Here is a 21,603-nt window from a genome sequence, read left to right as displayed (position 1 = left end):
TTGGTGTTCACATACTATTCTTGTACATTTAACCATAGTGAACCTATTAATTCTTTCTAGTAGGTCTTTTTAGTAGGTTTTTCTAGTAGGTCTTTTTACATACAAGATGATTCTTTCTGATAATAAGGATGGCTGTTCTTCTTTTCAATCTTTTTTCGTTCCTGATCTAAGGGGGAAATTATACAGTTTTTAGATTATGTTTGCTGTAGGTTTTTCCTATGTGTCCTTTATAAAGTTGAGGAAGTTCCCTTTTATTTTTCACATGAATAAGTGTTAATTTATGCCACATGATTTTTGTTAGCAATACTGAGACAATCATGTGTTTTTATTCTTGTTTTGTTTTGGAGTCAAGGTCTTGCTGTGTAGCCTGGGTTGGCCTTGAACTCATGATACTCCCAAGTACTGGGATTACAGACATGGGCTACCACATCCAGCTGGTTTTATTCTTTTTTTTTCCTGCTAATATGAACTTACTCTTAGCGTGTTAAACCAACCTTGTATTTCAGAGAAAAATCTAGCTGTCATGGTATGTAATTTTTTTTGGTTCGTTAGGAATTTTGTGTCTATATTCCTGAGAGATATTGGTCTGTGATTCTACTAATGTCAGGTCTTTGTATCTGTGTAATAAAGGACTCCTAGATAAATTTTCTAGAAAAGTTTGTGGATAGCTGGTATCAATTCTTCAAAATTTCATAGTGAAGCCATATAAGTCTGAAGCTACCTTAGTGAGAAAGGTTTAAATTAAAAATCTCTTTACTTACAGATCTATTCAGATTTTATATTTCTTCTTCAGTCAGTGTTGGTAACCTGTATCTTTCTAGAAATTTGTTTATTTCGTGGAATAGTTTTCTATTTGAATAGAATTCTTCATAATATTTCCTTATAATCCTTTTTATTTTATAAGGTTGGTAATGATGTCCCTCTTTCCTTCTGATGTCAGCAAAGCCCTTTTGTCATTTAAAAGAACATTCATATGTTCCAGGGATTGTACTTGTACAGTTTCCAAGGGTGTCTTCCCAAATATTTTTATTACAAAAGGAAAGAGTAACTTTATAGTAGAGAAACCTGGTACACATTACCTAAACCGTGATCAAAATTAGTATCAGCAGAGCATGGTGGCACACGCATGTAATCCCAGTTACTAAGGAGGCAGATACAGGAGTACCATGGTTCAAGGACAGCCTGGAAAAAATTAGCAACACTCTATCCCAAAAACAGCTGCCATGGTGGTGCAGACTTGTAATCCCACATATGTGAGAGGAAGCTGTAGGAGGTTTGTTATCATCTGAGGCCAGCCGGTGCAAAAGTGGGAGATCCTACCTGAAAAACAAACTAAAGCACAAAAGGGCTGGGGAACTGACTCAGTCCCTGGCTTCAAGCTCCGGTACTGCCAAAAAAATAAATTATCAGCCGTCGTAAGATATGACACGCAGAGAGGCCACATCAGTATGAGGAGTTCTTCCCTCTAAAACCTGTGATCTCAATCTAGGATTAGGAAAACATTAGGCAAATCCAAGCTCTTGGATATTCCACAAATACCCAACTTACTGCCAAACCAAAATTTATACAGAATTTTGTCCTGTTTTCTCCTAGAAGTTATAGAGTTTCGTGTTTTACATTTAAGTTTACAATCCGTCTTGAGTTAGTTTTTTCATAATAGGTGAAGTCTATTTCAAAGTTTTCTTTTTTCTTTTCAATATGAATGTTCAATTGTCCTAGCACCATTTATGTTGAAAAGTCTGTCTTTCTCCACTGAATTGCCTTTTTATCATCAAAAGTGAATCTATTTCTAGTGTCTACAGTCTGTCCTAATGATCTGTAAGTCTATTCTTTCATCAGTACCATGTTGCCTGCTTTCCACTACTGTAACAAATACCTGAGATAATGAACTTATAAAGAAAAAAGTTTTATTTGGGCTCACATTTTTGGAGGCCTCAGTTCGTGATCAATTGGCCCATTGCTTTTGTGCCTGTGGTTATCATCTCTGCCCATCCTCAAGAGGACAAGAAACAGGTGTTATTCCACATTATAAAACCAACTAAAATATTCTGATGGGGAGCCGGGTGTAGCAGTACGAGCCTGTAGTCCCAGCTACTTGGGAGGCAGAGGCAGGAGGATCATTTGAGCTCAGAAGTTCAAGACCAGCCGGGGCCACACAGCAGGTTTCACCTCAAAAAAAAAAATATCTGATGTGATAAAATGACAAATAAAGAATGTTAACTGCCCTGCCCAATACAGGGTATTGGGTTATAACTATAACCTCTTCTTTTTTCTTTTCCTTTTTTGCAGTACTGGGGTTTGAACTCAACCACTTGAGCCACTCTACCAGTCATATAGACATAGACTTAATCTCTAAATAGTAAGTAATTCTGAATGGCTGTCCTACTTGATTTTCTACCTGGTAATTGACATTTCTATAATTTTTTTTGTCAGTACTGGGGTTTGAACTCAGGGCTTCAAGCTTGCTAGGCAGGTGCGCTACCACTTGAGCTATGTCCCACTCCTTTTAGCTATGATTCTTTTGGAAACAGGGTCTCACTTTTTGCCCAGGCTGACCTGAACCACAATCCTTCTTTTATGCTTCCTGCAGTAACTGGGATGGCAGGTGCACACCAACAGCTTTTGCTGTTCCAATGGGGTCTTTTTGCCCAGGCTGGCCCCAAATCACATCCCTCCTGATCTTGGCTTCCTGGGTAGCTAGGATTACAAGCGTGACCACTGTCACCCAGCTCTATAATCTTAAAAAGCTGCGAATACTTGGAGTGTGTCAAATCAGATGAATATAATGAGGTATTTCCTCCTTATTTACACAAAGGTGCAACAAAACCTATGTTTAGGTTGCAGTCTCTTCTCTCTTTTAAATTAATTAACATGATTCTTTTTGCATGCTTTCACTCATTAAGAGAACTGAGCAAATAAGTCTGGTAACATGGGTGCAAACAGCAAGAAAATCAATCAAATGTTCTTTTGGTATATGACATTAATCCAACGAGATGCTTTCAGTGTCAAGATTCTTCTGTGAATGTTCACAAAGTAGGTTTGTGACATTTCCAGTCATAGTAAGTAAATGTATACAAAAGAAACAGTATTGTGTTTGATACAAAATTGATGTTTGATAAAAATGACTCTACTACACTGAACAACCAGTTTAGTTAGAATCCTTGCAAAATACCTTAAATTACAATAAGACTACTGTCATTCATGTACGATTTAATAGTTCCTGGATAATTCTGTTCCTAAGTATTAGTATGGTGTAGCACTACATACAAATCAGTTTTCCTTATGACTAAATCTTTAAAGTTTTTATTAACTGCATATTCTTCTAACACATTGATGGTTTGGTTGTCTTAACAATTTCCATATTACTAGGCACAAGTTTATATCAGAATACACACAGAAGATATAGTCACCAATTCTGTATATTATTTTAAGGGGTGTTGCTCCCTGGAAACCTATAATTGAAGGAAAATAATGTATGGATAAGAAACGTTCTTCTAAGCTGGGCATGGTGGTTCACACCTGTAATCCCAGCACCCAGGAGGCTGAGGATGGCAAGTTCAAGGCCACCTTGGGCTACATAGTGAGATCCTGTTTCAGAAAAACAACAACAAAAATAATAAAAAGAAATAACAGAAAAACAAGAAAAGAAAAAAATGCTCTTCTATGTGACTTCAGCATTTGTTTCATTTTCTTACATACAACTGTCCACAAAGTTAATTTCACATTGTGATTGTCCCTGATCTACAGAAAGCCGTGGGTGAATGGTCCCAAATCACCACACAGTATTAGTAGGTAATGTTTCCTGGGCACTTAGTATTGCCAAGCTCTGTCCTGAGGACTTCACATTATCAACCCTTCTCACTCTTAAAACAACCCTAGAAAGTAGGTATTATTATTATTATTATTATTATTATTATTTTACATTTAAGAAACCACACCAAAGAGAGGTTAAATAAACTACCCAAGCTACATACCTAGCAAGTGTCGGAGCCAGGACTTTGTCTACGTATTTCATCCACGCTTAGCTATTACAGGACAGTGCTCCCCACACGCCACACAAAAACGTGGCCTGAAACAAACGCATGCTCCCTGGTTGCTAGGAGAACCTTTTTTTTACAAAACCCTCCACCTTAAAGCTCCATCCTTCTCCCGCCTTCCTCGCCCCAGTACATCTCCCCCAAAGTCCACTAAAGATTTTATAACTAGGTGGCCAGAGCATGACAATCTCCCTTGTTCAAACAGATTTTTCTGCTCAAACCCCCAATGCTTTCCGATTCTAAAAGCCTTAAAACTCAAAAAGTCCTTGTTACTGACCAGAATGAATAAAAATCTATCTTACTTTGTTTTCTAATTCAATCCATATTAAGAATGTCTGGTATGTGATTCCAAGTAGGTGTATTTGTTTTTGCTTTTATTTATTTTTATTGTTGTTCGAGGAGGGGGGCACATTGTGACATTTACAAAAGTTCTTACAATGTGTCAAATATATCATACTTGAATTCACCCCCTCTATCATTCTCCTTTATCTTCTCCTCCGTCCATTCCTGAAATAGCTTCAACAGGTGTCATTTTTCTGTTTACATACCTGTGTACACAGTATTTGCGCCAGTCACCCTCCCACGCCCTTTCCCCACCTCCTCCCCCTTCCCTTTGGTACCACCCCCTCCCAGGCAGGTCCTCTTCTGCCCGCCTGTTCTCTGATTTTGTAACTGAAAAAAAAAAAAAATGACATTTTTGTTTGTTTCGGATAGCTGAGGTTTTTTGGTGACATTTCCATGTATTTATGTAATATAACCCGAATTGGTTCAATCTCTATTTTTCTTCTACCTTAGTCACTTTTTTATGTTGGTTGCCACAGGTCACTGTCTAAAATAATGGTCTAAAATTATTTTCAGGAGTTGTATTTCTACATTATATGAACGCTTGGTAAAGGAAAGCCAACGGGAAGACTGGAATGACACGCGAAAAGGAACACGTAAACAATTAACCGGAAGGATGTGATAGCTACTCTGGAGAGTGGGGTCAGTCTCCAGGACCTCTGACATTCCTCTGGAAGGAAGACCGAGGAACTAGGTTAACGGATGGGGTACATTTCAGAAGCATACCAGATGTTCCTGAAAAACAAAATGCGATTTATGGAACAGAAAGAAAGCACCAACATACCTTGAATTTAGATTTTAGATATGCGGCAACGATTCTCCCCTCCTCCTCCTCACAAGCCTTCTTTGGAGAATGAATGGAAGGATAGGGGTAAAATGGGTGCCTGAGACAGCTGGCCTTGTTTGAAGACTGGAGAGCCCAGCCTCTGCGACCCTCCCTGCCCCTTTGTTCCCCCCCACCCCACCCCCCACACACGTGTCGCAGAAGAAGGCTGGAATGCTTGGGTCCTGGCTCTGGGTTCTCTGGGCTCTGATCCTGCAGCTGGCCTTCATGGAAGCCACCTTTACCTCGGCTACAGAAATCTCCTATGGTTTCTCCTGGCCCTAGCAGCCTCCCCTCTCCCTCTTCGAGCTCAAGTCCCAGATCAGGTTTCACTGGGGACCTTCATTCTGGGGTTGCGCCTTCAATGTCGCCCTGGGGAGTTTTTCTCTGTCACCGATCCCTCAGCAAAGACAAGCTGCGTCACAAGTTGGGCCCCGCATCAGGTTACAGTCGCACCAGCTCAACGTTGCACCAACCCGCAGGGATCACGCACCGGAGCCAAGTCCTACGCGCTCCCCTCCGCATGCCCACCCTGCCAGGCTCAGGAACCCCCCGCCGCAGCACCCCAGATCAGCCGATTCGGGGCTCACCATCCTCACGCCCAGCGGGGGCTCCGGCACGCGCGCGGGTCCTGCGCCTCCCCGGGGCACGGAGCGCGCGGTGGCTGACAGCGAGGGCAACGCGTGACTCACGCTGCAGAGAATAACCCGGGCTCTGCGCCCTCCGGGAAGGAGTGCAGGCCGGGCAGCCGAGGGCTCCAGCTTCCCCCCCTCCGCGGGCTTTAGGATCGGTGCCCAGGTCCTCCCGGGCCTGCCGCCTAGACTGCGGGAATGCGAGGCGCGGTCCCGAGTGCGCAGGCGTGCGGGGCCCAGCGCGTTCCCACGCCTGGTGCTGGGTGGAGGAGGGTGCGGGGCTTGAATCCCCGGGTGTGTGTGCTGGGTGGGGAGGAGACCCTGAATCGCGCGGTGTGCCTGGCAGTGAGCTTCTGTGCGTGGGCGTGGATGTGCCTGCGTGTGCACCGTGTGGCTCCGTGGAGGACGCTGCGTCATCGTGGCGTCACCCTGGGAGATCACGCCTCGGTGTCAGGTGCCTGAGGCTGCAGTCACCCGTGAGCGCGTCGGTGCTGCGTCAGTGGGGCGGCTTTGATAACACCAGCCTGGTGCTGGCCACTGTTTCCCCTTAGGGGCTGTGCTTCTGGGTGTCTGTGTGACTGTGTATGAGCTGGATGTGGCATTTGATTAACTCCAGGTTGGTAAGGTGTGCCCTCGGGATTGAGACTCTGGCAATTAAGGAAAAGAATTTCAGGCAAAACTGGAAAGGAGGCCCGAGGGTAAAGTTATCATTATTTACAGGTGCTAAGATTTTAAGAATGTATACCTGGACCCATTCCAAAATGTTACAGGACTCCACAGTAACATGCGGGAGCATAAAAGTCATACATACATACATATGTATGTATTGTAAAATTGTAAATATATTTATACATAAATTACATATAAATTTATATATACTTACATATTTATGTAAGTACAAATATATACTTATATATTTCAATACGTACATATAAATACATGACGAGTCATTTTAGTGTTAAAAAAATTAAGACATCCTGCTTCACGATCAAAATTTCAGACTTCACTTAAAGCAAGAATTTTTCATCTTCTGCTCGCTCCCAAACCCACCTCCAAATATAGCTACACTGTAATTACTGGTTAAGGCAATATTTGGTATTGTATAAAAATTTTGCTTCACAGTCAAGCATATTTTTCTAAGTTTTTGATCATCCTGTATTAAACTGGCTTGTTATGTATGAATATATAGTTTGTTGTCTCTGTGTGTTCCTATTCCCTTTTTCATTTATTACAAGAAATGTGTCAAACGCAAGTAATAGTTTTTCCAAATGTTACAATTTATTCCATAACTTTTTATTCTATGCAGAATCTTTCACAGCCCTCATTTTGCATTTGGTTATATAAGGGAGCAAAGTAAAGGGAGAGAAAGGGCAGTGGTTTCCTTTTTCCAGATCCACTCCTCACCATAGTCCCCATTTGTGGAAAATGGGCAATGAGTTTTGCGCAGTAAATTGCACCAACTGTCACCCACAGGCCCTGTGTAAACAGAATCCCTTGAATTTTCTTATTCATTATAGTTTGCCCCTCCCATCTGCTTTTGTTCTTTGCTATTTTTACCCCTTTTTGAGGAGTGTCAGGAAATAAATACAAGTGGTTCACTCTTTACATCTAAGCAGAAACCTTCCCATGCTGTTTTCTAATGGTAAGTTTATTAAAAAACAAAACAAAGCACTAGTTTTGTGTCCTCATTGTTTTCAATTTTGTTTCACTTTAGACTCACTTTCATCAAGCTCTCCTGACTGCTGCCTGTCCCATCAGAGTCTTGGTGGTCTTATCACTCATTGCTCTAGTGCTTCTGTCCTGAGACTCATTTAGAAGTCTTTCCCAGGAACTTGGCATTGGCGTTTTAAGAGTATATGTATTTATTTTCCAGGGCAGCCCTCAATTTTTTGTTTCCACACTATTAAGTTCATATGATGGATCTCTGGGGAAAGCTATATAAACCATGCTGTGTCATGTCAGTGTCTTGCTTTAGCACTGTAACTATTTGTTTTTAATTGTGGACTGTTATAGGTTGTATAAATCTTCTGTTCCTCATTACTTTTCACCGCTAATTTGAGTATTCACTAAGGATCCTTGCCTAAGTCAACTATTACTTGATGTTGCAAAGTAGTGATTTTTCTAGTTTTTTCTTTTTTACATTTATTAAGATTGTGCCCTAAAGAAGAGCTTTCTCTTGCTCGTTTATTTAATCAGTGGTTAAATATGGACTCACAACTTCTTATTTATGGCTGTTCATTACTGCTATTTTTTTATACTCAAATTATTCCAAATTTGGCTCATGGGAGCCCCTAGGTAGCTATCATTATCATTTTGAAACATTCTTATAGTTTTTTAGTAATCCCTTACTTTCTGGTGCAAACAAGATGGGGGCATCTTTTAGTTTTCTTTCTCTAGTCCTGTAATCAGGAGCTTTGGTTCTTTTTAATGAGGAATATTATTTAGAAGCCCAACCTTGAAAATACAGTGTTTTAAGAAATAATGTTAAAGTCTCCAGATATATTCTTAATAAAACCAGTAGGCCATTATCATCACATGCAAATTCTTGTAAAGAGTGTCAAAAGTCAGCTGGGAGTGATGACTTACGCTTGTAATTCTAGGTACTTGGGCTGCTGAGTTAAGGAGGACTGTGGTTCAAGGCCAGCCTGGGCAAATAGTTTATAAGACCCCCATCTCCAAAATAACCACAGCAAAATAGACTGGAGGTGTGGCTCAAGCAGAATGCCTGCTTTGCAAACATGAAGCACTGAGTTCAAATCCCAGGCCCACCCCTCCAAAAAAGAATGCTAAAGTCAACAAATGGAATGTTGTTCCTGTTTCCAGAAATGAACAGAAACATGCAGGGGCATAAAAATCATATACATCTTTTTTCTCTACCTGTACCTGCAAATGTTTCATTGTGAGTTTGTACACTGCACATTGTTTTAACAACTAAACTGCCTCTAAAATTTAATATTTGATTATTTGTTCTACTCTCATTAAATCCAAAATAGTTTCACAGTTTCGTTTTTTTTTTTTTTTGGTGGTTATTTTTGAGATAGTGTCTTACTCTTTGCCTGGGCCATCCTAAACCACCATCCTTCTATCTGTGTTTTCCTGAGTAGCTGGGTGTCAACACGCTCAGTCATTCATTCAGATGGAGGTCTTGCATTTTGTCTGGACTGGCCTCAAACCACCTCCTAAGCGACCAGGATTATAGGCTACCTTTTGAGTTTTTAAGACAATTATGTCATCCATTTGTAATGATCATTTGTTTCTTTGCCTTCTAAAACTTCTGGTGTCTTCTTGTATTACTTTATTTGGTATGATTTTCATTTCTCTACTTTAACAGAAATATAAGTCTGAAAATATTTCACCGTCTTCTATTAAAATAGTGCAAATGACAACAAATAGCATTTACTACTTAAGTTAATCAAAGGATTACTTTGAGAAAAGTAATCTACAGCCTGTGTCCATAAAAACCAAGTTTTAAAAATTAACAGGTTAATAAAATTAATAAAATTAATTTATCCAAATTAATAATTTGGATAAATCTTTTAGAGAAGTATAGTGAATGAAAAAATAATCCTTAAAGATTATGTTCTGTGTGATTCCTAATTTAAAGTTGATAATTTTGTGTATTTATTTATTGCTATTTTATTTTAGGGACAGTCTTGCTGTGTTGCCCAACTGGCCTTGGATCCCTGGGTTAAAGTGACCCTCCTGCCTCAGCCTCACGAATAGCTGGGACTACAGACGTGGGGCACTGCAGCTGTGACTCCATTTAAACAGCAGCTTTGAATAACAAAATTAATAGCGAACAGATGCGGGGTTGGGGGATTGAGGAGAGTGAGGCAGTTTGAAGCAAGTGCACGGTGTTTATTGAAGGGTAACGTGAGGAACCTTTGTGATGATGGAAATGATCTGAGTCTTGGCTATCAAAGTGTACACTATAGGGGCTGGTGAAATGGCTCAGGTGGTAACAGCACCTGCTTAACAAGTATGAAGCCCTGAGTTCAAACCCCAGCACCACCAAAAAAAAAACCCAAAAAAAAAAAAAAGTGTACACTATAGTCCTTTAAAAGGTTACCACTGGGAGAGACTAGTTTAAGGACAGACAGAACGTCTCTGTATTATTTCCTAGAACTGCATATAAATCTACAATTATCTCAAAATAAAAAAATTAAAGAGTGCTTACTTGGGCAGCCCTGAAGTTGGAATGATACAGAAAGATTAGTATAGACCCTGCACAAGGATGACACACAAATTTTCAAGTTGTTGCATATTTTTAATAAAAAACAAAAAAGTAAAGAAATTTAAAACAATGGACAGGATATAGTGTTTTCCAAAAAGCAAAAGTTATGATGGAATTTGTGACCAAACAACCTGATGTGATAAGCAGAATTCTTCATGCTGAATGAGCCCAGATGTTAGCATTGAACTACAACAATGAAGAACATTCTACGATTTAAGTAAGTGGGGAGATATAAATGAACATTGTATAAAGTAATAACTATGAACTGTCATGAGGGATTATAACATATACAGACGTAAAATATATGATAGAAATAGCAAAAAAACAGACTGGGTAAATGGAATTAAACATTTTTTAAGTAACTGGCATTGTTTGAAATGTGGTTAAAATACTAATTTAGATTTTTATATTATAATCCTAGGGTAACCACTGAAAAGCTGTGTAACAACACAAATAGGATAAAGTTTAAATCAAATACATATGGGGCAATAGATAACAAGTGCAAGTATGGTAGACTCAGAATAATAACACTTGCGTTTGTTTAGTAAGAACCTTCTACCCCACCCCCACCACCCCAACCCACCAAATTAATGGGTTAAAGCCTGTGTCAGGTGGGATAGTGGTGAACACCTGTAATCTCACTACTTAGAAGGCTGAGAGGCAGGAGGATTGCAAGTTTGAGGCCATCCTGGGGTACACAGTGAGACCCCATCTTAAAAAAAGATGGATAAACTTTGGCAAAAATAATTAAGAAAAAGGAGACTAAACTCACAAATATCAAATGTGGAAAAGATTTACACATCTTAAAGAGTAAATTAAAAAAAAAAGGTTGGGGAAGCCTAATGTGGTGGTTCATGCCTATAATCCCAGCTGCTCAGGAGGATGTCAACAACAAAAGGGCTGAGGACACAGCTGAAATGATAAGTGTTTATCTAGCACGCACATCCTGGGTCAATCTCCAGTATCGCAAAAGAAAGAAGAATGGTGGGGAGGCACATACAGACCTCAGCAGGTACCTGCAAAAACTCCATAGTTAGCATCACTATTTTTAGGCAAAGACTGAACTCAAGACAAGAAACAAGACAAGAATGTCTGTTCTTGACACTTCTGTTCAACATTTTACTTGAAGATTTAGCCAAGGCATTTAAGCAAGGAAAAAGAAATAAAAGGCATCCAAATGGGAAAGGGTGAAGTAAAACTATGTCTTAATAGAGATGACATGGTCTCATATGAAATAATCCTGAAGAATCTACATACACAACAATACTGTTAGAGTCAGCCACACATGGCAGTGCATGTCTGTACTTCCAGCACTCAGGAGGCTGAGGTAGGAGAATTGTGAGTTTGAGGCCAGCCTGGGCCTCAATAAGACCCTGTGACTCCCCTCCAAAAAAATCCACACTATCACAGGCAATAGTAAAGTTCAGCAAAGTTGTAGGACACAACACCAATACACAAAACTCTGTTGCATTTCCACTAGCAATAAACAATTTGAAAATTAAATGAAGAAAACAATTTCAATGACATCAAAATGAACAAAATATCTAGAAAAAAATACACAAAATAAATGCAATCTGTGTATCCTCACAACCCCAAATCACTGTCAAGGAAAGTAAAGATGTAAATAAATGGAAAGACATCTGACATTCCCGGATAGATGCAATGGTTCAAATATCCCTACCAAAACACATGCTGAAATTTAATCCTCCTTGTGATGGTGAAACATTCCCAGTAGATACTTGGAGAGGAGACTTTTGGGAGTAAGAAAGGTGAAATGAGCCTGTAAGGGTGAGGCCCTGATGCACTGGAAGTAACTTTATAAGAAGAGGAGGAAAGACCTGAGCAAGAACACCTGTCTTGTCAGGTGATGCCATGAGATGCTTTGGGATTCTGCATCCCCACCAGCAAGAAGTGCTGGGTATGGCCCACCTACCCTGAACTACCCACCTTTCAGAAACATGAACTAAATAAACCTTTATTCTTTACAAATTACTTAGCTGGTGATATTCAGTGACAGCAACAGAAAACGGACTAAGGCGGTGCTTCTCTCAAAATTGATCTAGACTGAACAATCCCTATGAAAATTCCAGCAGGCCTTCTGGCAGAGATAGACACACCTATTCTAAAATTTGTATGTAAATGTAAGGGACCCAGACCAGACTCCACTATCTTGAAAAAAGAACAAAGTTGGAGGACTCACTCCCTCTTTCAAAACTTACTATAAAGCTACAGTAATGAAGACAGTGTGGTACCAGATAAATTATAGGCAGATGGGGTTACTGGGAATGAAGGATTAGAATTAAGGGTCCGTTTGGTCATGGAGCAATTTTAAGCCCAGAGAAGGTGGGCAGTGTAGCATAGGCAGGGCTTTTCATATTGTGATTTATAGGAGGAACTCTGAATTAGCAACCACTCCAAGTAGAGGACGCCTCAGAAGAAACCTATCTGTCCCTATGGCCAACTGTGTCAGGTGGCTCACTATACATAAAGCACAATAGAGACATTGGTCTTTGTCATAACTCACTGGGTTATTCTATCCCATACAGGGGTGAAAACCATGGATGTGGGAACAAAAGCTGTTAAATTCAGATCATTTCAACATTTGATGGAGAACCAACAGATGTCAATTGTCCCAGTGTCCTTGAAAAAGGAAGCAGAGAGAATGGGTGCCCTACCTTGAAACCATTCATGGGCTCAGTTGTAGAAATTTTCATCCGGGGCTCCAGATATTTTATTAGTCAGTCATAAAAAGGAATGAAGGTTTTATGTTGGCTTGGTTTTGACACAGGATCTCACTGTGTAGCCCAGGCTTTCCTTGAACTCATGATTCTCCTGCCTCAGCCTCTCTAGTGCTGGAGTTACATGTAAGCACCACCTTACCTGGTTCAGCAGTGAAGTTCTGATACATACTATAATGTGAATAAACACTGGAAATATGCTCAGTGAAGTAATCAGATGCAAAAGGACAGGCATTGAATCATTCCACTTAGATGAGCTATCTCATAACAGGCAAACTCATGGAGACACAAAGCAGATATAAGTTTACTGGGAGCTGGGGGCAGAGAATAATAGGGAGTTATTGTGTAACATGTACACTTCCTTTTTGGAGTGGTGGAAAAGTTTTGGAAATAGAGTTGATGATTCCTCATTATGAATAATTAATGCCACCGAATTGTACATTTAAAATAGCATATGTATGTTACATATATTTTGCCACAATTAAAAAACATGTGAGGGCCCCAGGAATGTGGCTCAGTGGTAGAGCACTTCCTTAGCATGCACATGGCCCTATGTTTGATCCCCAGCACTGCAAGAAAACAAACAAGAAAGGGCTGGGCACAGTGGCTTATAGCTGAAACCCAAGCTACTCCGGAGGCATTGATCAGGAGTATCAAGGTTTGAGGCCAGCCTGGGCAAAAAGTTAGCAAGACTCCATTCTCAATAAACAAGCTGGGCATGGTGGTATGCTCCTGCAATCCCAGCTATGTGGGAGGCATAGGTAGTAGGATTGTGACCCAGGCAAAAACTCAAGACCCTTTCTGAAAAATAAGGACTAGCGGTATGGCTCAAGTGGCAGAGTGCCTGCCAAGCAAGCATAGATCCCTAAGTTCAAACCCCAGAACTGCCAAAAAAAATTAATGCGTGAAGTGATGCTTGGTATGGCTCCCTGGGGCTGCAGCCAGCCTGCTGCCCTTCCTGTGGGCACAGCTGTAGGATGGTGTACCAGGCACTGGGTAGCATGAGCAAGAGGAGCAAAGGCAGAGCTGATGTGAGGATGCCAGCAGTCAGTGTGATGTTTGGAGAGGAAAATAAAGAAAGAAGAGTCCAGAAATAAATCCTCAGATTTATAGTTGAGTGACTTTTCACAAGGATGCCATACAACTTGCATAGGGAAGAAGCATGTTTTCAACTATTTGGTGCAGGGGCAGGGTACCCATACACAAGAAAATGAACTTGGATCTGTACCTCACACAATACTACCTAAATATGACAGCTGAAACCACTGAACCCCTAGAAGAAAACACAGGCATGAACCTCTGTGGCTTTGGGTTAGGCATGGTTTCTTCAATGTGCTACTAAGCACAAGCAACCAAAAAAAAAAAAAGATAAATTGGACTTCATCAAAATAATGTTTTGTTTCAAAGGATATCAGCAAAAATAAATAAAAGACAACCCACAGAAATGGAGAAGATATTTGCAAAAAAACCTGAATAAGTGACTTATATTCAGACATATGTAAACTGTTATAACTCAACAATAAAAGGAAAAATAACCAAATGAAAAGTGGGCAGGGGCTGAGAGTGTACTCAGTGGTATAACACGTACTTACATGCTCCATGCCCTGTGTTCCATTCCTATTACCAAAAACAGACAAACTCCCTGGAAGACTGAAAGAGACATTTCTCCATCTACTGGAATGGTTAAAATGAACAAAGGAGACAATAACAAACAGTGCTAAAGATGTGAAGAAACTGGAACCCTCTTGCATTTCTGACAGAGAGTAAAATAGTGCAGCCGCCATAGTAAACAGTTTGGTAGGCCTCAAAAATGATGCAGGTGATTCAGCAATTCTACTCCCAGATACCCAAGCAAATTGAAAATATATGCATGCTTACTCAAATTTCTAGCAGTATCATTCATAATAACCAAAATGTGAAAGAACTCAAATCTCTATCAACTTCAAGTTTGACATAACAATACAACAGAATACACCAATAGAAAAAAATAATACACTGGTACATGTGTGATGTGAGAGCCAGTCACAAAAGTACCCAACACATATTGTCTGATTCCATTCATATGGCATATTCAGAACAAGCAATCCTATACTGGGGACCAGCTGTATGGCACAGGACTTGGGAATGACTAATACTAATACTAATGGGTATAGAGTTTTTTATTTTTTCAGTTGATGAAAATGTTCTAAAAATAGACCGTGAGCAGCCACATGCAGTAATGCATGGCTTATTGAGGTCAGCCCGAGTAACTTGTCTCAAAAAAACAAAACCCACAAAATTTTTTAAAAATTAAATTAGGCAGTGAGGAAGGTGACATGACTGTGAATATGCTCAAAGACAGTGAATACTCTAAATGGGAAAATGTTATGATGTGTAATTATATCTCAGTAAAACTGCTTTTAAAATTGCTCCTCATAGTAGGCAAAGGGTTTTTTTAAATATAATGAGCCATAAAGTATAAATAAAAGATTAACAAATTGAATTTAAGCCAAATTAAGGACATGGTTCTTCAGAAAGAATTCATTATCAGATTGAAAAGGCCAGCAATAGCCTGGGGAAGATATCTGTAATATATATATTCTACAAAGGCTTCATATTCCAAGATACACAATGACTACAAACAAACAGAAAAAGACACAAACTGATTTTAATAAAATGGTTGAGAGTTCAACATAAAGGATATTTAAATATACAACATATTCAAATGACCAACAAACAGCTAAAGTGTGTATTCATCAGGAAAATGAAAATTAAAATCATGCTGAATTCCCACTACCCACTTACTACTGTTGCAAAATGTTAAAAAGACTGACAAAAGCAGCTGGAACATCTTCTCTGGTAGAAGTGTAAATGGCACAACCATATTTATATAGCTAAATATGGCTATGCTACACCCAACACTTCCATTCTTAGGGTCCCAACAGAAATGAATGCTATGTCTACCAAAAGGTACTTGAAGAATGTTCATGGAGGCTTTGTTCCTGACAGCAAAAAAGTGGAAGCCACACACATATCAATCAATGGAAAATGGATACATTACGGCTGGGGTTGGAAAACCAGCCTGCACACCAAATCTGGCTCATCACATTTTTTTATGGTCTACTATAAGTAATCTGCTCCCATTTCCTACATGGCAAATAGGAAAAGTTTCTCTCTCTTTTTCTGTCTCCCCGCAACACCTTTTCTATACTTTATCCTCTTATACTAAAATAAATCCTTGCTAAAACTTCAAAAAAAATTATCGGATTATTAGATGGTTGGAAAAATTAAGAATGGTATTTTCTGACAAGTGAAAGTTACATGAAACTCAAATTTCCATGTTCATAAAAGGGTCTTTTGGAACATACGCATACTCATTTGTTTACACATATTTTCATGCCATAGTAAACCAGTTCAGTAGTTGTAGGAGAGATCATTTGGCCCACAAAGTCTCACGTTTAGTGGCTGATTGCAAGACATTGCTACACTCATGAAGGACTCATCTTGGGAGTCAGTGTGGAAGGAAACAAGCTAGACACACATCATTGATTTGACTTCATTCAAATCAAGTTCAAATATACCCAAAACTAGCCTCTGAAGCTAGAAAACCAAATAATAGTCATTTCTTGGTGAAGTTTGAATGACTGGGATGGAGCACAAGGAAGCAATGTCTTGAGAATATTACCATTATCTGTGTGTGGTGATTGTCTGAGTATGTTAAAAAATCACTCAGTTGCCAGGTGCTGGTGGCTCACGCCTGTAATCCTAGCTACTCAGGAGGCAGAGATCAGGATTGCAGTTTGAAGCCAGCCCAAGCAAATAGTTCATGAGACCCTATCTCCAAAAACCCTATCACAAAAAATTGGGCTGGTGGGGTGGCTCAAGGTGAAGGCCCAGAGTTCAAGTCTTAAAAATAAAAAATTCAAGCAAAAAAAGAAAAAAAATCACTCAGTTGTATATGTAATGTTGCTTGACTTTATAAAATGATTTTTTCAATTATAAAACAAAGACTAGGAGGTAGGGAAAGGGTGTAGGAGTGTGAATGTGGTGGAATATTATGCACTCATGTAAGAAAATGGAAAAATGAGACCTGTTCAAACTGTTCCAGGAATGGGGGAGGGGGGATAAAGAAGAATGATGGAGGTGGTGACTTCAACTATGATATATTGTAAAAACTTTTGTAAATGTCACAATGTACCCCCAGTACAATGATAATAAAAAAATAAATAAATAAAAAATAAAAAGCAGACTATCATCTCTTCTTTTCGAGATAAATTCATGTTCAAATTTTGCTAAATGAGTTACTTTAATTTTATCCCTTTTAAATCTTTTAAGGCAAATTGATGCTCCAGGTTGCCCTGTACCCTAGGCATACGTAGCTACATACCGCTGTTTAGATTAGATTTATTCAAATAAAAAATCCAGTTTTTCAGTCTAACCTAGCCACAATTCTCAATAGGTAGACGTGGCCAGTGGCTGTGCTACTGAGTAGCACAGATATTTTTTAAAAATGGAATTCAGTTTTGTAGGGAGTTCTATTATTGCAAAGCATTCCGTGGCTGTTTCATTCACGGCACAGGTGAGAAAACCAACCCTGGGAGATATATGTGAGGCAGGATAGATCAGGGAAATTGAGGCAATGGAACTGACAAGTAAGTATTGTCCTAATGAATAGCTTGATTAAACACACAGATACTGCTTTATGTCTTGCAAGCCTTACACTCCCTCAACAAACTGCAATATTTACTAAAAAGATAAAAGGGGGAGGGGGGAACAAGAGCAGCTCTGTCCCCCTGACCTTGCCCACTTGCCCAAAAATAGTTCACTATGAGAACAGAGCAAGGATATCTTAACCACACTTACTCTGGGAAAGAAATCATGGAAAAATGACTCCTCTGAGCTCAAAAAGTGTCTACAAAGAAAAATACTGATGGCAAAGATGTACACTTGTCCTGAAGGGAGCATCTGGGAGGATCCATTCTTTGTTTAAAGGAATGTTCAAACATCTATGTCATAGTGACTCAAATTTATTGAACAGGCTCACCAACATTTGAATCGGTCCCAACTGATGACAGTGTAACGGCAAAAGCAACTAATTATACCAAGTATCAGAACAAGGAGGAGCATTTTTCCTAAGGTAAATTTTCACCACTTTTCACCATAAATACCCCTGATGCTACAGTAGCACTCATTGCACCTGTTATCAGAAGTGCCAGCACCCATGTCTGAGGCTGTGTACTATGTTTCTATCATTGTTTTGCCTTGCTTTACTAATAATTTTTATTGGGCTCTCTCTCGATGTGTCCTAAAATTCTCTGTTTTACAACATCACAAACTCAGTACCCAAGGGCCAGGAGGAGGCCTTCTCCCTTTTAGAGATCTCCTCCCTCCAGCGTTGTTGGTTCCTGGTTCAGGTAACATGGAGAGCACTTAATTCTGCCCACTCTCAAAATACTGAGTTCACACACTTCTTTTCCCACGTTCAACACCACAAGTGAACTCTCAATACATCATTAATTTATAAAACTCCATAGAATCTATTCTCAATTTCGTAACCAACAAAATGCATTAATAGCAGGCATGACCCACAAGGCTATAGCCAAACCTGCCCAGAGACTCCTTCACCCACAATCTCAAATGGACCGCTAGGAACCTCAAACATCCCCGCTCAACGTCAAGCACAATGGGACAGACATGTCATTCACAGGGATGGCCACCGTCCCCCTCCTCCTCCTCCTCCCACCGAATACTCGCATTTAGGGACACAGGGCCCAGAAGTACGTCATACCCCAACACCCTAGAGTAGCAACCTGGTTACCATGGCACCTGCTGTGTCGGGCCAGAGCTGGGTCCCAGTCTTTCGCTGCTTTTCCAGCCCAGAACTACATTTCCATGAAGGTATCATGGCCAGTCGTAACGTCTTTTGTGCGAGATTTTCTAGAAATTCTGAGGAGTCCCCGAGTAAAACGGCTCAAACCACAGTACGGTGACAATCACAGTTCCAGAAACAACGGGCTTGCTGTATCCGGGACCACACGGTCTGACGCTGCCGCTGGGTTTCCTTTAATAAGGGTCCGGCCTGTTTCTAGTTTTCAGACTACATTTCCCAGAGGGCGCCGCGCCGCCGCCGCGCTATTTCGCACAGTTTCGCCCTTGCGTCTTGGCGCAGGGGCAGGTGAAGGGGCAGTGTCGCCAGACTCGGCGGGCCGTTTGCTTTGGAATGTGGGGAAAGTAGCTCCCCGACGGTGCTGAGGATGCCTGAGTGTCGGCAGGGCCTAGGTACTGACAGGAAAGGGGACGGCGCTGGCTTTGAACTTCATTTCTTCTAGCTCGCAGAGCTCCTAGCTTGTTATCCGTGGAAGTCGCTACGGCAGGAGTTGGGTAGCGGCACACCTTTCCGCGGGCACAATTGCTGCTGTCACTTTGGTTCCGGGAGCGGCGGTGGCGTGGTGCTGCTAGGTGTGTTGCATTACTGTAAGTTGATTACACACGGACCTAGATGAGGAGGGGAGAGTATATAGCTGGTGTTACTTTACTCTGGATGTGTGTGCGCGCTGGGGTGACCATGGGATGGCTTCACCTGCCATCTAGCCACTGGACCCCAGCGCACCTCTGCCCTCTTGAAGAGAGCTTACGCTGGGAGTGGCATGGAAGGAAGACGACCACTGTAGTAGGTGTCCCATTGCACCTTCAGCAGCCTTCAGAGACCTGTGGGAAAGACGTGCACCTCCCTGGCACGAGGGTGGTGTGGAAGGTGTTCCTTGAATTTTAAAACTTTCGGTTTGAGGACTGGGGGGTGTAACTCAGTGTTAGAGCACTGGTCTGGTCGGACTGAAGACCTAGATTTGATCCTCAGCACCACAAAAAAATTATTTTGGCATAATATTATAGTTATAGAAAGTCACTAAAACTTCTCATTTGTCATTTCAGAGTCACTGAGTGCTTAATATTTTGCTTTTCTGTCTGCTCTCTCCCTACATAAGTACTTCTTTTTCTGAGACACTTAGATATGAATTGTTAGACATCATTTTCCTTTATCAATAAGTGTATCAGTGCACTTTCCAAGTACTATATTTCACTTATTAAAATGAAGAAATGTAGGTAGCCCTAATTATCTCATCCAGGGTTCATAAGAGAATTTCACCAGTTGTTTGAATCCTGTTCTTCTGATCAGGGATCTAATCCAGAATAGTATTTAGGATCATACATTTAATGTAGTTTTCACTTCTTTTTGGTCTAGTTCATCTGAAATAGTTCCTGTTCTTTGATCCTTTGTGATCTTGACATGTTTGAAGATTACAGGCCAGTGATTTTGTTGACTGTGTGTTTGGCATTTCTTTGTGATTTGATTTAGATTGTACGTTTTAGGTGGGAATGCTGCTTCTGCTCATTCCCAAGAACTTTCAGTTGGCTGCTTTTTGGATTACATCCAGATCTGGTAGTTATGTCTACAGTGAAGTTAGTCCAGTAAAATCTGAACAATTCTTAGAACTGGAAGTCTTCTTAATTTAGTTTGAATTTGGATTTCTCTTATGTAAATGAGCATGAACATTTTAAAATATTTAATGGCTGTTGGCTTTCTTTTCTTTTGACAGGTTTCCATCTGTTATAGCTAGTTTCCATGGATTGGCAGGAGGGCTGAGGTTTTTCTAACTCCCTCAAAGAGATGAAGTAAGGTAGCCCAGAGCTTCTCATTTTGTGAGTACTGAGGCAAGTCTTATATTATGGCCTCTTTTCTTTCTCCAGCACTGGCTTATTTGGACTCCTGTGAGAGGAACCCAGAAAACCGATCAGTTCTGATAGTTCTAAAAACCACTCCCTATTATATTGCTGTTTTTTCTTTCCTTGTGTGATGTTAACATTAGATTTATTTATCCCAGTATTTTCAGCATTTTTGGCCCCCGAAAGAGAACTGCTCCCAGACTTCCCCCATTTCAGTGATAGTAGCTAGGTGCCCCAATCTTCTCTAAGTGCTTTCCCCTTTTTCCAAATAGTGCTTCATCCAGTCATTGTACATTTTCCATGAGCAGTCTTCAGCTAGGATCCCTGAGGGAATATATATATGTCCCCTTAATAGCAGTATTATTACCATGGTTTGATGAGATAAAGATGAGTGGTTAAGTGGAATATATGACAAAACTTGGTCTCTACAAACATAGTTTTTCTACTTGAAAGTTACAGCATTTCTGTCGAATGTTCAGGCTCCTTGTGAGGCAAGATTTTCTGTCAAGCTTTTAAGATTGAGTGGGAACCAAGTCTTGTGAAGGGAAGGATGTTGCTGTTTGCATAACTGTTGCTGCTGTAACAAATTGCTACAAACTTAGTGGCCCAAACAACAAGTTTTTCTTAAAAGAACGGCAAAATTATTATCTCATACTTCTGGAGATCAGAAGTCTGAAATTGGTCTGACAGGGCTCTGAAACAAGGTATCAGCAGAGCTGTGTTCTTTCTGGAGGTTCTTGAGGGGGATCTGTTTCCTGTGTTTTTCAGATTCTAGAGGTTTGTGGTTCTCTGCACTCTCGAAGCCAGCAGTGACATCATTCTGACCTCTGCCCTCAGCACCACATTCCCTCTATCCCTTATAAATGCCCTTGTGATTACATTAGGCTCAATCAGATAATCCAGGTCATTTCCCCCATGTCATGACATTCAATTTAACTACCCCTGCAAATTCCCTTTTGCCATGTTAGGTAATGTATTTATATGTTCCAGGAATACAATGTGGGATTTTTAGAAAGCCATTATTGTGCCTACCATAGCCCTCTTGTCCAGCAACCAATGAGAGAGGGTAATCATTTAGTCAGGTGTCCTTGGAAAT

General features: G+C 40.4%; 1 protein-coding gene and 1 pseudogene across 4 annotated transcripts in view; one reads left to right on the top strand and one right to left on the bottom strand.

Moving 5' to 3' along the window:
- Positions 1–18,867, bottom strand: part of Znf540 (zinc finger protein 540) — a 44,674-nt gene extending 25,807 nt beyond the window's left edge. The window contains exon 1 of one of the 4 annotated variants that reach the window (XM_074058303.1): positions 18,612–18,867. The gene's annotated coding sequence lies outside the window, so the exon portion shown is untranslated. Of the gene's footprint in view, positions 1–5,163; positions 5,321–5,792; positions 6,231–18,603 lie in introns of those variants that run through there. The other 3 variants (XM_074058301.1, XM_020151098.2, XM_074058302.1) reach the window with 3 other exon arrangements.
- Positions 10,006–10,103, top strand: LOC141418301 (U6 spliceosomal RNA; annotated as a pseudogene).
- Positions 18,868–21,603: the final 2,736 nt, after the last annotated feature.

The sequence above is a fragment of the Castor canadensis genome, chromosome 16 (assembly GCF_047511655.1).
Source record: "Castor canadensis chromosome 16, mCasCan1.hap1v2, whole genome shotgun sequence".
Taxonomy (NCBI): Eukaryota; Metazoa; Chordata; class Mammalia; order Rodentia; family Castoridae; genus Castor; species Castor canadensis.
This window is presented reverse-complemented; position numbering and strand designations above follow the sequence as displayed.